Here is a 14,922-nt window from a genome sequence, read left to right as displayed (position 1 = left end):
GGGTGCACAAGGGCTAGCAATATACTTGTTCAAATGATATTGATTGAAGATTACAAGCATCTCATTTTTCCACTCATGAAAGTACTCTCCATTAAGAATAGGCACTCTATGCCTAAGACTCCCTAATGTAGACACATCCATCTTCCTCCAATGATGATTAAACCAAGGCAATGGAGACCAAAGCTCTGATACCACTTGTAGGATCTAGAAGTAGATGTGTCTAGAAGGGGGTGATTAGACACATAATGCTCAAGTTGCAATTTTTAAGCTTTTTCGGTTTAAGTGAAGTTTAGGCACAATTTCAACACACACAATACATATCATGCAAGCATGCAAAGAGTATATGAGCAGCGGAATGTAAAGCATGCAACTTGCAAGAATGTAAAGGGAAGGGTTTGGAGAATTCAAACGCAATTGGAGACACGGATGTTTTTCCCGTGGTTCGGATAGGTGGTGCTATCCTACATCCACGTTGATGGAGACTTCAACCCACGAAGGGTAACGGTTGCGCAAGTCCACACAGGGCTCCACCCAAGGGTAACGGTTGCGCGAGTCCACACAGGGCTCCACCCACGAAGGGTCCACGAAGAAGCAACCACCCACAAAGGGTCCACGAAGAAGCAACCTTGTCTATCCCACCATGGCCATCGCCCACACAGGACTTGCCTCACTAGCGGTAGATTCTTCACGAAGTAGGCGATCTCCTTGCCCTTACAAACTCCTTGGTTCAACTCCACAACCTTGTCGGAGGCTCCCAAGTGACACCTAGCCAATCTAGGAGACACCACTCTCCAAGAAGTAACAAATGGTGTGTAGGTAATGAACTCCTTGCTCTTGTGCTTCAAATGATAGTCTCCCCAACACTCAACTCTCTCTCATAGGATTTGGATCTGGTGGAAAGAAGGTTTGAGTGGAAAGCAACTTGGGAAGGCTAGAGATCAAGATTCATATGGTAGGAATGGAATATCTTGGTCTCAACACATGAGTAGGTGGTTCTCTCTCAGAACATATGAGTTGGAATGGTGTATGCGTTCTGATGGCTCTCTCTTCGAATGAGAAGGAGGTGGAGGGGTATATATAGCCTCCACACAAAATCCAACCATTACACAGTTTTCCATCTCGGTGGACCGAATTATAAACTCGGTCGGACCGAAAATGTAACCTAGTGACCGTTAGAGATTTCGGTGGACCGACTGGCACTCGGTGGACCGATGTGCTGGGTTAGGGTAAATCCAAAACTGGTTTGACCGATTACTCAAACTTGGTGGACCGATTTGGGTAATAAGTGAAACTGAGATTTGGCCAAGCAAACTCGGTGGGAACCGATTGCATATCTCGGTGGGACCGAGAATATTGCAATGGGTAACAGAGAGTTTGCAAGCCCATCTCAGTGAGACCGAGATCCCCATCGGTGAGACCGAAATGATTAGGGTTTGGCAGTTGGCTTATGACAAGGTGAAACTCGATGGCGCCGGATAGGAAGAATCGGTAGGACCGAGTTTGGCTTAGGGTTTAGGTCATATGTGGAAGTGGGAAAGTAGCTGAGTTTTGGAGCATATCATTAAGCACATGAAGCAAGAGGCTCATTAAGCAACACCTCATCCCTCCTTGATAGTATTGGCTTTTCCTATGGACTCAATGTGATCTTGGATCACTAAAATGTAAAATGAAGAGTCTTGAGCTTGAAGCTTTAGCCAATCCTTTGTCCTTAGCATCTTGAAGGAGTTCCCACAACCTTTAGTCCAATCACTCCATTGTTGAACTTATCTGAAACATGCTAGATAGAAACAGTTAGTCCAACAAGAGATATGTTGTCATCAATTATCAAAACCACCTAGGGAGCACTTGTGCTTTCAAGCTAGCCTGCTTACAACTAGCCCTGTTCGACATAATTTCCCGTGCATAGATGCCCGTGCATTGCACAGAACACCAAGATTGGGGGTGGACAGCTCCGGCAGCGGCCATCGCGCCAGATTTTTCCACGGCCTTCTACTCCTAGATTGTGAGAGATAAGGAGTTGTTTGTAAATAGGGAACAAGTGCGGGCATCTTTTTGCAAAAATGGAGAAGCTTGGTTTGTATGCGTCAGATCTAGATCCGACGGCTATTGGTGAAAGATGGGAGGCACAACATCATCATCAACTCAGGACCTGTTTGATTCGTAGGATTTTGAAAACGCGGGAATGGGACACGACAATATTACAAGTTTCAAACTGATATTACAAATGTTAGGAGTAATGCTGCACCTACGAAGAGGGAATTACTAGGAAGTTTACGTAAGAACTTTTGTTACTTTAGGTGGATGCAGCATTATCGTACAAACTAAAATCCACCGCCCTGACAAGTCACTAATGGGCAAATAAGTTTTCGAGTCTCTGGCCACTTGATGTTTCAAAAACAAATTCAGTTTCCGCGGAGAAATGAGCTCCACCGTGTACCCGCACGGGTGTGGGTGGGCACGAAGCGTGAGTACGTGCACGGTGCACCTATTCTCTTCTTGTATACATACACCACCTACGTGGGGTTGTGTGAGAGAGATACAAACCTAGAGAGATATAGTGTGTGGGTTCTTGAGAGTTTTTCTTTGTGGGGGGGGGGTCAATCAAAAAATTTAACATATGCAATGTGTGTGAAATAGAGTCCTGGATATAACATATATATAGAGGGGGCGATCCACGAGAAGAGAGTGGAGGTATCATCGGCTTGAGGTGTCCATAGAATCGAAGAGAGGGATGATGTGTGTGTGTGTGCGCGTGCGATCGATAAAGAGTGCCATCAAATTTGTGTGTGCCCACGTCAAAGATATAGAGTGGCTGGCCTACTAGAACGTGAGATGGGGCATGTGCAGTTTGTCTCTGTGGCATGGATACCTACCTACAGCGCTCGACTATCGGTGTGTGGTGGGGGAAGAGGGAGGCCCAATTAACTATAGAGGTACAATGGCTGGTATATGTGTGGAGGAGGAGAGAGGCCTACCTCATGTATTAAGGAGATCGATCTGCCTCATGTATTAAGGGAGATCGATCAGCATCCATGCATATGTGCAGGAGATGAATAAGGTTGGGAGAGAGACAGAGCTAGAGTGTTGGAGGGGGTGGTAGTGGAGTTGCTTCTAACAAATGGTGGGATAGGCTTGCTAGACAAACGGAAGGCACGCCCGCAATATCAATACGAGAGGATATGGCTGCTTGTTGTCTATGCACGTGCGTGTGAGAGACGAGTCAGGAGGCATGCACGAATGATGAGGGGGGACGATGTGGCTGTGGTAAGCAGACGTAACTACATAGGAAGATCAATCGCCCTTTGTAAGATAAAGGAGAGACATAACTTGTGAGGTACGTCGATCGATGGGGGGTAGTTAAAGTCGATCTAGGTATATGATGGGAGATCGATCAGTATACATGCATGTGTGTGTTAGAAGCAAATGAGGCACGAGGAGAAGGATAGAGAGAGAGAGGGGGATGCATGTAGGAGGTGGTACGAGAGGCATACTATATCGAGGCGGAGGAGTGTGCGAGTACGAGAACGATGAAAAGAGTGGTGGGAGTGAGGCATGGACGGTGACAAGAGAAGAGGGGAAGCTTGTGTTTGTGCTAGGCACACCTGGCTAGAGAGGCATATCGATTGATGTGTGCCGTAAAGAAGGAGCTGGGGGGCCTACACACACCGTGGGTGAATGACCTAAAGTGAAAAGACGAATTTGCGCGATGGAGCTAGAGAATGCTGAGGGAGGGTGAGAGGGATGCGGGCGTGTGCATGCACAAGAGAAAGTTAGCGCTAGCTACAAAGATAAGAGGGTTGTGTGGGTGTAAAAGACGAATAGAGATCATATATACTTCATTATAAAAAGAGAATTCGAATATTTGAAGAATTTATCATAGTGTTTCAAACCGAGGATGTGTGAATATATATAACGGTGATACACATGTTGTGGTTATGAACATGGTATACTACATTTAATATGTTTTATCTCTACTCTTATAAAAAACAGAGTTGTTGATGATGGTGTGCCTGCCATCCTGGATTATAGACCGTCTGATTTATATCTGGCGGATAGCAAGGAAACTATGATGGTTGAAGTTGGCAACAATCATGATTGTAGATTCTTATTGAAATAGAGAAACGAATTCAAATTTAGTTCGAATTGCAGCGGTAGTATAAACATTTGGAATGCACTAAAATGTTGGTATGAGTAGGTTACATGCATTATACAGCAGGCGAAAAAATTTAATCGGACACAACATGGATTCATACTCCCTCCTTCCATCTATATAGGGCGTAATGAGATTTTTAAGACCGCCTTTGACTATTGACAATATTAATAGTACATGACATGCACAATGTAAAAATTATATCATTGAAAGAACCTTTCACAAACGAATTTAACGGTGTGCTTTGTGTAAGTTGCATGTCATATATCATTGCTCTAATATTTGATCAAAGTTAGTATCGAAAAACGCATTAGGCCCTATATAGATGGAAGGAGGGAGTAGCTTTGAATATCATTTGTATAGTAAAACGGGGCAAGACTCTCTCTTTGTGTAGTGTGAATAGTTTTATTTTTTTCGTTTTCTTTTTGGTTGAGGGAAGTGCGAATTGATTTGATACGTACAAGTATAATCTCTACTTCTAATGGAGCAGTTGGTAGTCTCCGCCGGTCAATTTTCGTCCCACCTTCCTTGGTTTTTTTATACCTCCTCCCACCTCTAACTTATCCATCAGAAACCAAAAAAACCTTCTCCTGAAGCCTTAACCCGCATCCATCCACGTACAAAAAAATAGACCTACTATGGTTAACCAACGAAAAAAGACAACCAGCGACAAAAAAACCTAAACCTATTGCCCGCTCCCTCGCGCCCCTGTTGCTCCCTCCTCGATCCCGATCTGGATCGAGGGGACGAGGAGCTCCTGCCTCCCCGACAGCCGGCCTCCTCCTCGCCCCGCCGCTGCGTCCGGCGCCGCCACGGCCTCTGGAACCAGGGAAGCCATGGCCTGAGCTCGGCCTCGAGGTCCCCGCCGCTGTCTCCTGCAGCTTCTGCCCCGCCGCCTCGCCGTCGCACCAACCTTGGCGCCGCGCCGCCGCCGGCTCTGGTCGCCTCCACCTCTGCTCCAGGCAACCCTCGGTCGCCGGCTCGCTGGAGCACGACGGTAGATGATGGATGGCCTGGTTGTGTGCGATGGATGCAGTTCTCACGCGCAAGCTAGGGTTGGAGCCGCCAGCTCTTCATCCTGCCCGCTGGCGGCGACTCTTCCCGTCCCGCACTGCCGCTTCCCCGTTATCACAGGTATCTCCACCCCTTCCTCCTTCCCCCTCTTCTCTCCTCTCCCTTCTCCCTCCTCCATCTCTGTTCCCTTCCCCCGACTGGCCCGGACATGGAGAACAGCGACAGGGCCAGGTTTGCGGATGTGTTGCGGTAGTCCTTTATGGGGTGCTCCCCGGCGATGACCGTGGCCTAGCAGCAGGATAGCATAAGCTCTCCCTTGTTCTTTTGTGCTTGAATCAGATTTGGTGGTTCTCAATTTTACACATTTATTGATCTTGGTCTTTTGTATGCAGGGTACATTTATGTTTCATGATCTGTTCTGCAGATTTTCAGAACACTGAGTGCATATCTTGCCTTGCAATGCTGCTGATTCGACAATCGTGAGTGCTCCTCTCCCCTTTCCCTCCCTGCTAAAATTCAGTTCCAAACACGATCTGACGGTTGATTCTTTGGTTCAGGAACTGGATTCAAACTGGACTTGCGACCAGAGCAACCCCAAGCAAGATGAACTCGATTGGAAGATGTCTTCTAAACTCTGAAGGCAAGCACTCGGTCGACACTTTTGCTCCTGTAGAAGGCATGCCATTTGATTCATGCCAAGAAGCGTACGGACAGTATAAGCTATTTGCTTTGGAGGATGGTTTTGGAATTCATCATGGAAAGCCGAGATGAGGGCATGCACGTTACCAGTTGATGCACAAAATTGTGTGCTGGTGCTAGATCAGTTACATAGCGTCTTGCTTGAAATTGTAGTACAACTATATTCTTGTCGTTTCCCCAGCCACGCCATGATGGTCTTGCGCTTGAATTTTTTCCATGCTTTGAAATTGCTTGGTATTTATATTGTAGCTAGGATTGTCATTGTCTTGTTTGGTTTTCGGTGTGCAGGTTAAGAGGGACAATGATAATTCTTCTTCGTGCAAAACAGAAAAAAGGCGAGGATGTGTCTCCTCCATGCAAAGCAGGTTGGTATGTGAGCATATTCAGCAACGAGCAAAATCACCCTCTGTCTGCAATTTGTGAAGAGAAGAGGCAGTGGAACTCACACAGTGAGATCAATCCAGTTCTTATGATTTTCATCAAGAATCTCAAAGCACCTCATCCATTTTTGCCAACAGAAACAATGAAAAAACAATTGGGGGCATCTCGAGATTGAAGATTGTGAAATTTACACAAGTGAGATATACAGAAAGTTTGAAGACGAGTTCTTCAAATCAATGTCCTTGGTTGTGTCTAGGTGCATCAGTGAAACTGGATGTGAAGTTAAGTGTGCACGTCCAGAATATTTTCAGGCATATGGGAATGTTGTGCAGACATTTTGTTGGTTTCAGACAATTGAAAGCAGTGCTACAGTCCAAATTTTGCCAATAGAAAGGAGTTTAGGGAAGACGACAGAGGAGGAATATGATGTTGCCCCAACCCCAGGTACTACCTTTACACCCGTATCCACTTTTGGACAAAATTGGGATCTAGAGTTCATGAAGAGCGCGACTGAATTTAAAAAGGTCCGTGCGTATTCTTGGTACCTCGAGGATGAGAGCAAGCCACCCAAAAAATGGCCAGAAGGAAGCACCATATGTGCAGGTGTGCTCATGTGCGTTAGAAGGCGAGTTTGTGCTTCTAATTTCCTAAACATTCCTATTACAAACAGAAAACAGCTATGGTTGGTGATAATAATTATTGGTGAACATTGTTATTGGTAAACCTGCATGCTGTCGATCTGCCTCTTCTTCCTGTTGCAACTATTGATGGCCATTATTATTGCAATTTTATCCTAATTTATGTTCAGCTATTACCAGGTTCTTTGATTGAATCCTAATTCAAACTTCTAACATACGCAATACTTTTTGTGCAATTATAAGATGATGCATACTCTGACAGTGCTTTGGCCACATAAAAGGTAAATCCATCATTGTGGAGATGTCAAAGTTGTCACAAAAACAAGCATCTGAACTTTCTTTTTGGAATGAAACAAAGATGCAGACTAACCGTATCATGTTTTTTTGACATCAACCAATATCATGGGTTGGTTCAGGACTTCAGGTATATATCACCAGTATAACAATCAATTAACCATAGCAATTGTTACTTTTTTTATCTACTCTCAAATGCTTCTCTATTTTAAATACGTATTAAATGTTGTCACAATCACCCTATTTCCGCCGCACTGAGGGCTATGGCAGGAAGGAGCCCACCGTCGGCATCGCCCATGGCCGAGAAGACCGAGGACGCCGTGGACCCAGCGCCCTCAAGTACGATGGTGTTCTTTCTGTTAAGACTTATGGTGATGACTGAGGAGTTTTGAGATTAATCTTGATCTTCATATGACCGTGACCGGGAGGCGAACCCGGTTGCGCTTAGAGACAATTGATTAATGGAGATCCTCCAGCCACCGAGCTCGAAAAGGAAACCCAGGCGAGAAATCCACGCTTGTCCATACCGCTTGCCGTTTAGGCCGAACAACTTCGTGAACTTCAACCCCATCATGTTGTAAGTACTAATAGTTTACAAATTAACTAAGTTTTTAGATTGGATATTCTTCCACATCTATGCATATTTTTTCTTACTGCGGTATATATCTAACACTAGAAAATGAGTTGTTGAAATATTTTTTTACTAATAATCATTGGTCTATAGGACAAGGACTCGGCGGATGATTCCTCATTGACTTTCTACCAGCTGCGCCATGACTGCGTCCACAGCATCCCGACACCATGTTCAAGACCAAGTTCTAACCCACATATCCAATCTCCCTCCATGGATCTTGCCTCTCATTGACCAAGATCAACAATTACACTCAATTTCAGATTTACAAAAGAGATGGACCTAGAGCAAACAACCTGTGAGGCTTGGTTCGTGTACATCAACAACGTTGTATGATGGTGAAGTTTCTTCACTTCCCCTGACCAGACGCTGCATGCTCTGCTCACTGAAGGTGCCCGCTGTTTGTGTTTGGATGTTGTTGCTGCCGTATGTCAAGGTATGTAGCAGCAGCTTTTGTTTTCCGTTTCACACTAGCGAATGTCAGAATTTATCATGTGGGCAATTTTTTTTACTGTAGTATGAGTACAAGGTTCAAAGAAGTTCAGTCGTTTAGTATCTCACAGATTGTCTAGGCTTTAAATTTAGGAGATGACTTGGAATCTCAACATAGAAAATTATTTAGTCTAATGCAGATTACATATTAAACGCCTTTTCGAAGCAAGTATGGAAGAACATGTGGTGAGCTCTCCATGAGAAAATTTAATATAACAGTTTCTTTGACTTGAAGGAATATTTGCAGATTTTTATCTATCGAAAGTTTGAGGGTATCATCTTTGCGAAATTGATGCTCTTGACGTCTATTAGTAATGGACACTTCTATCATTCTATATATCATTTTATGCACTTAACTGAGAAGGCTTTCTAATAGTTGAGGAGGCGCTCATGATTCTGAGCTTGGCTCTTCCTGACTAGCTCGTCACCAGGCTCACAACTGCGGAATCATAGGTGCGAAATGCTTCAAGGTGTCCGCCAAAGCCCATGTCATTGAGCAGAAAGTTGCCTCGCTCAACCAAATTGCACCTGTCATTGATGCACGGCGAGGGCACTCGGAATCTGGTGTTTCTCCGTTGCGAAGCATGCGATGTTGAGAGAAAAGAGGGAGACTGCACCGGAGGAAAGCGAAGCATGGTAGCAGGTATGAAGATGAGAGCATAATGTTCTCTTTTAGCAAAGGATCCATGTTTCTATTTTTTTTCATCCCATTGCAACGCACGGGGACCTTTGATTTGATTTAGTATTATCTTATACTGTAGATAGGGAAATATGGACACTAAATATCCATTTCTTAGGTGTCAACCTGGTACATTAGGCTGTATATAGTACATGGCAGAGTTCTTCCAGCTACTAATTCAGGTAATCTGATTCATATCTTAGGCACTTTTCTTTAGGCATAGTTAACTAACAGCAAGGACATTGCCATATATGAAGTATGAACAGGTACAGTAATGATTTCACATATGCACTTTCCCTACAACCTATGTCGAGGGTACCTACTGTAATGATTTTGCATATGAACTTGCTAAAAATAGTACTGCTACCTTGAGTTTGTCAAAGAATAATGCCACTAAATTGTCAGCCATTTAGGATCTGTCATCTTTTTCCCCACTAGGGCGCTTCCTTAAAATTTATTACTTTAGAGACATGGGGATCCTCAAGTTAACACACTTGATTCTTACTGCTGCCTATGCATCCCTGAACTTCAGTTAAATTTATGATTATCTCGATATTTCCTATACTTTATCAAGTGTAGGGTTCTTAAAATAAGGACAGACATTTGTTTCACCTTTTGTAGTTCATCATAATAGCATATGATTTTAGAAAATGGCAAATTGCCAAGTACAATTCTGAAGCGGAGAGTTACTTATGTATTTTTTTATTCATAAATGACATGATCAAGGAGTCAGGTGTGAAAATGCTTTATAAATCAGGTGAGCCAACATGCTGAAATTTTGTGGCAATTAGTGTGGGAAAGAACTATGTACTCTTGTTTAAAGTAGACTTCATCGCCTTATTGTTAGAGTCAGCTTCACCCCTCCCATTGTTATATTCTTGACATGAATATTAGCCCCCCCCATTTATATTGTTGAAAATGACAATCGCTTGATCTTTGAATCATGCAGCTGCCTATCTATAAATCATAATTGTGACCAAATAAAACGTACTGATATATCCAAATCTAGGTCGAAGCTATGCTATAGACTAGGTGGTAATAATGGCCATCATTTATATGTTTGGAAACTACTAATAATCCACTTGATCATCTCAAGTAACAAACCACTGACTAATTAGCCATGCATCAAGAAAAGCAGAAGTTGTTCATCTCAATAAAAATAATCCAAATTACCATATTTGTTTATTAAAAAATGGTTATATACTAGCCCCAAGCCATTTCCAACAAAGCAAATATCATTGCATTTTTTTCTATTGGTACTTTGGATAAGTGTGGGTGGACTTGATAATTGACACGAGGAAACTGCTAAAAGCAAGGAATCTAATCAACAACAAGGATCTTCTAATGGTTTCCTTCTGGTTTATGTGGTGGGAGTGTTGAAATATTTTCATGAGGAAAAAAATATGATCCCCTTGCTCACTCATCGATGAGCATGAGGACGGTACGTAGTTGCAAACTCCATTGCTCTGCAGGATCGTGCACCGACGCCAAGTTCATAAATGGACTTTATCTACGTTCGGCAGTGTGTAGCTCAACAAGAACACTTCGTGTCACACTGATGGAGGCAACGGGGCCTATGGGCTATTCTTCGTGACTCATTTGGGGGCTTCATTGCGAAAAGTGCCTGCAACTACCGGGCTTCACTGCTCTAGATATTTGAATACATACACACATTCTTAAGGCCCGGTAAAAACCTGAAAAAATACGTTGTATTTAGATATAAAAAAGATATAATTCTGACAGGAATGACTCCCCTTTTATCCTATATACTATCAGAAATTTGTTTTTTTCTACAGCCAAAAACAAAACGAGATAACTACCACAATTGCCACGGGTATTTGGGATGTGTATATGTATCTCTGGAAAAAAATTCACATTTTTCTGAAACTTCAAAACACAAATTTCAAAATGTTTAAATATAGAGAGCACTGGAGCTCGGGTGTTGCAACACGTTGATTCATGCAGGTACAAGTGGTCAAGATTGGACATTCCACCGATTGAAGCTGAAGCATTAATGATGGGCCTGAAGTTAGCAGAAAATTGGACGAGTGTTGCTATACACACGATGATGTGCAACCGATTTGTGCACGATCGCACTGATCCAGCCATGCATGCGTTGGAGAAAGTGGAGACCAACGGCTAGATCAACCATCGTCCGATGTTCGGCTGTTGTTTATCGTCTGGATAGTAGTTCCGAAATTGGACATCCACTCCCATGCGGTGGAGAGATTCAATAAAAATTATTCAAGGCGTGAAGAACCAGTCGGAGTACCGCACTTTACGGGGAGTTGTCACTTATGATTGCCGGAATTTGATGGCAAGCTTTGGAAGGGCGAGGATGATGCACCGGGGGCGAGAAGCAGATTCACATGAACACTTGGTCGATTTTGTTTTATTGACAGGACTGAGAGGTCAAGGGGAACCACCCTCTTATTTCCTGGTTCCAGTTCTTGTAAAGGATATGATAATCATTTAAACAAAGCTGTCAAACTTAAAGAAAAATAATCTTCCACTACTGAAAAACATTAAGGATTTGCACATTTGTGCTTGATCATGAAGTGAAATGGACCACAAAGGGACATTTTAACTTGTTTTATTGAGAGGGCATGAGAAGTCTGAAAGGATCATCTTCCTTGGCCCGTGATAATACAAAAGGTGTCTTTATATATATGTTTGTTTTCACAGAGTATGAGAGAGATGGAGATGAATTATGTCGACATAAAAAAGAATAGCTTGAAGACCCTTGGATTTTTTATGGTAGCACACGGGCACCTTCCAAAGACAAGGTTCTTCAGGCGATGTTTTATGGCATTGCACGTGCACCTAACATACTAAATCCAGCTTTGACCTTATCATTTGTTTGATTCATTTATATACATGCATTGTAGCCCGTAGCAACGCACAGACGTTTTACTAGTATTACTATACGTTAGGCTTGTCCCTAAAATTCAACACGCGTCTTGTTATATCCTGAAAATTCAGATATCGTGCTCCCAAAACTGGCGCCTTCACAACCCGTGCCTTGCTATCCCGAAATTACAACGCGCGCGAAAACTCCCTCCAGCTGCCAAATCCCGATACGTGAAATCCCCCTTCTAACCCTGAGCTGAAAGGGCCGCTAGTTCAAATCGGTGGGGGGTACTTTTGTAACACACCCTACATTTTGGAGAAGCGCGTTCCTAAGTCATGCTTCACCCCCTCCCATCGCCCCTTTTTCGCCATTCGAAATCCCAGGCCGCCATAACCTCTCCGCTCTAGCCGTGAAACCCCACCCTCCTCCGTCCGCACGTCACCGCTGCCCAGCCGGAGCCTCTTCCCCAGCGACATCGTCCAGCGCAACAGCTTGACGCCCCTCGTCCACCTCCCCGGATGAGGATCCGTCGTCCATCTCGCCGTCCCGCCGGTTCAGCCACCCCGTCCTCCACCTCCAAGGAGCTGCTCCGACGATCGCCTCGTCTATCGCGGCTGCTCCATCCCTGCAGCGCCGCCTTAACCTGCTCCACCGGAACCGCAACATCCTCACCGACTCCTCGGACGAAGCCGAGGCCTACTCGGCGCCACCAAAGAGGTTGTACACTCATCGCATCGCACCTTCTCCTTAACTCGACCTCCCGGCGCCGACGGTGCTCCATCCCGCACCCCCATGGAGCGGCTACCTTGAAGCCGGCGCCGCGGGCGACATCTCCACGGCGGCTCTCCCCCAGTGCGAGGCCCCTTCGGCGGCGGCGTCCATACCAACTGGATCTTCTGCTGCTGCTCCGGCTCTCGCTTGATCGCTTGCTCGCCCAGCTGCTACTGCTGCTCTCCCCCTCGCTCGTGCTGCCGCTCTGCTCCGATTAAGCCACACTTCAGTCAACTGAATCGACTTTTGGGTCAGTCGATTTTCAGGGGTTGGCGGGGCTCGCCCGAGTTAAGGAAGAACCACCCGCAGTGGGGACGGGGGGTCGCCGGAGAGGTACCCCACTATCTATCTTAGGGTTCAGGGTGGGGGGGGGGGCAGGGGCCTAGAGGGCTGGCCGAGGCGGCGGTGGCGAGTTGTTTTGGGGCGGCGAGACGGCGCTGGGGCCGGCGGTTCGGCCGGTGGTGGCTGGCGGCTCAGGGGGGTGCAGGTTGAAGATGAACTACATGCCCTCCCTAAACTACATGTCAAGTGCCTCTCTTCTACCATTGCATTCAGTTTCGACAGTAGCATTCAGATTCCACAGTAAATTTCAGTTTCGACTGTTAAGTTCAGAGTCAACAGTTTTTACCTCATCTGTTGTAGTCAGGTGGTTTTTGGTGATGTTAATTTTACATCCATTTTACATCATCTATTGGAGATGCTATTAGAATCCCACTTGAGATTGACGATGTCTGTCTTGTGCTGCTTCAGCCTTGACGTTTTACGGCTCACCGGAGCTTCTCCAACGACAGAATGATCCGTCACAACAGAGCAGTGCCCTGGACGCTGTCTACAGATTCCTCAGATCTTCCTCCACACCTCCGACAGCCACCTCTGCCTCAACTGCTTCAGCGACCAACCCAATGATGCTGAGGTCGACACGGCTATGGCAAAGAGGTTGTACACTTGTTGCATCACTTATTACTATACATTCACGTCGATCCATTAGGGCTATTTTGGTTCAACGGAAAAACATCGATCCACTGGTTGTTACCATCACTCTAAATTTCTGCATGCTCTCCTTACATAATCTCACCATATTTTTTTCGTATGCATGTCAGATATTGTACACAGTCATGCTGAACATGTAAAGAAAAAGAGAAGAGTTTTGCGCAGCAATACAATGTCATGCAGACATCACTCCATGGTGGGTTCAATGGCAAACCCTCCCCACCCCTCTCCAGATTGTAATCCAGAGGAAGATATCTGTTCTGAGGCGGATTCGGACGCCGCTGACCACTCCTATTTACCCCCCAAGGTGTTTGCTCTACCTTGGCATGATGATGTTAATCATATCATGCATATGTTGCATTGCAGTGCCTACTTTTGACATCATATATGTCATCTGCTTAGTTTAGACATGTTCTGTAATGCCACCTGTTTAGTTTCTATATCATATATGGGAATTATGCAGTCTCATGTTTTTTAGCCAGCCATAATATATGTGAAATGTGCAATGCCATCCTGTTTAACCAGGCATCATATATTTGAATGATATCTTGCCCATCCTTTTCTTCATTACATTTCCATTTGTCGATAATGTTTGTACATTAAACTACTCTTCCTGTGAATCAGCCATTTGAGTGGGAGATGGAAAAATCTGGAGTGAAAACAAGGCCTTCAGAGCAGACAGTGCTACCTGTCGAAGCAGATCTCTTGTTGGGTCCCGATAGCTCCTCAGAGATGGATTCAGAGACAGACGACCAGTCCTATTCCCCCACTGAGGTGTATGCTCTAACTTGGCACGGTTATACTGCTCATATCATGCATATGGTGTCTTGCATTGCATAGTTTAGACATCATATACACAATATTCAACACCATGTTCTTAGTTCAGACATCATATCGAATGCCCTCTGTTTAGCATATAAATCACATATGTGAATTAAATGATGCGATCCTGATTACTTATATAACATGTAGGTGAATTATGTCATGTGATCCTGTTTAGTTATTCATCATATCTTTGAATTATGTTATGCTATGCTATCCGGTTTAGATAGACATCATATATGTGAAATTATGTCATGCTATCCGTTTTAGTTAAACAATATACATGTCAACTATTTCATGCCCTCTTTTTTCCACACTATCTATTGCATCTGTCTCTCATACAATGTCTGTACATTCAACTATGTTTCCTGTTTATCAGCCATTTGAATTGGAGCGGGTGATGCCAGTATCTAGCGGACTAAAAACACGGTCTTCAAATAAAACAGTGCTACCTCTTTGTGGAGATAGCACCCCGGTTGTACATGCACAAGAACCAGCCCTACCACACAT

The 14,922-nt window shown here is 44.5% G+C and overlaps 1 long non-coding RNA gene across 13 annotated transcripts; it reads left to right on the top strand.

Annotated features, from left to right (window-relative positions):
* Window positions 1–4,787: 4,787 nt before the first annotated feature.
* LOC125539154 lies at window positions 4,788–11,459 on the top strand. Of its 13 annotated transcripts, none has more exons than XR_007296693.1 (6): window positions 4,788–5,284; window positions 5,557–5,643; window positions 5,722–6,688; window positions 7,164–7,753; window positions 7,901–8,243; window positions 8,676–9,180. It is a non-coding gene; the product is annotated as an uncharacterized LOC125539154 (long non-coding RNA). The 13 variants fall into 13 exon arrangements; XR_007296689.1 differs by having other exon boundaries at window positions 6,769–7,753; XR_007296692.1 differs by having other exon boundaries at window positions 5,722–7,163; window positions 7,299–7,753.
* The last annotated feature ends 3,463 nt before the right edge of the window (window positions 11,460–14,922 follow it).

This window comes from Triticum urartu, chromosome 2 (assembly GCF_003073215.2).
Source record: "Triticum urartu cultivar G1812 chromosome 2, Tu2.1, whole genome shotgun sequence".
NCBI lineage: Eukaryota > Viridiplantae > Streptophyta > Magnoliopsida > Poales > Poaceae > Triticum > Triticum urartu.
Note: the sequence above shows the minus strand (reverse complement) of the source record. Positions and strands in the feature narration are given on the sequence as shown.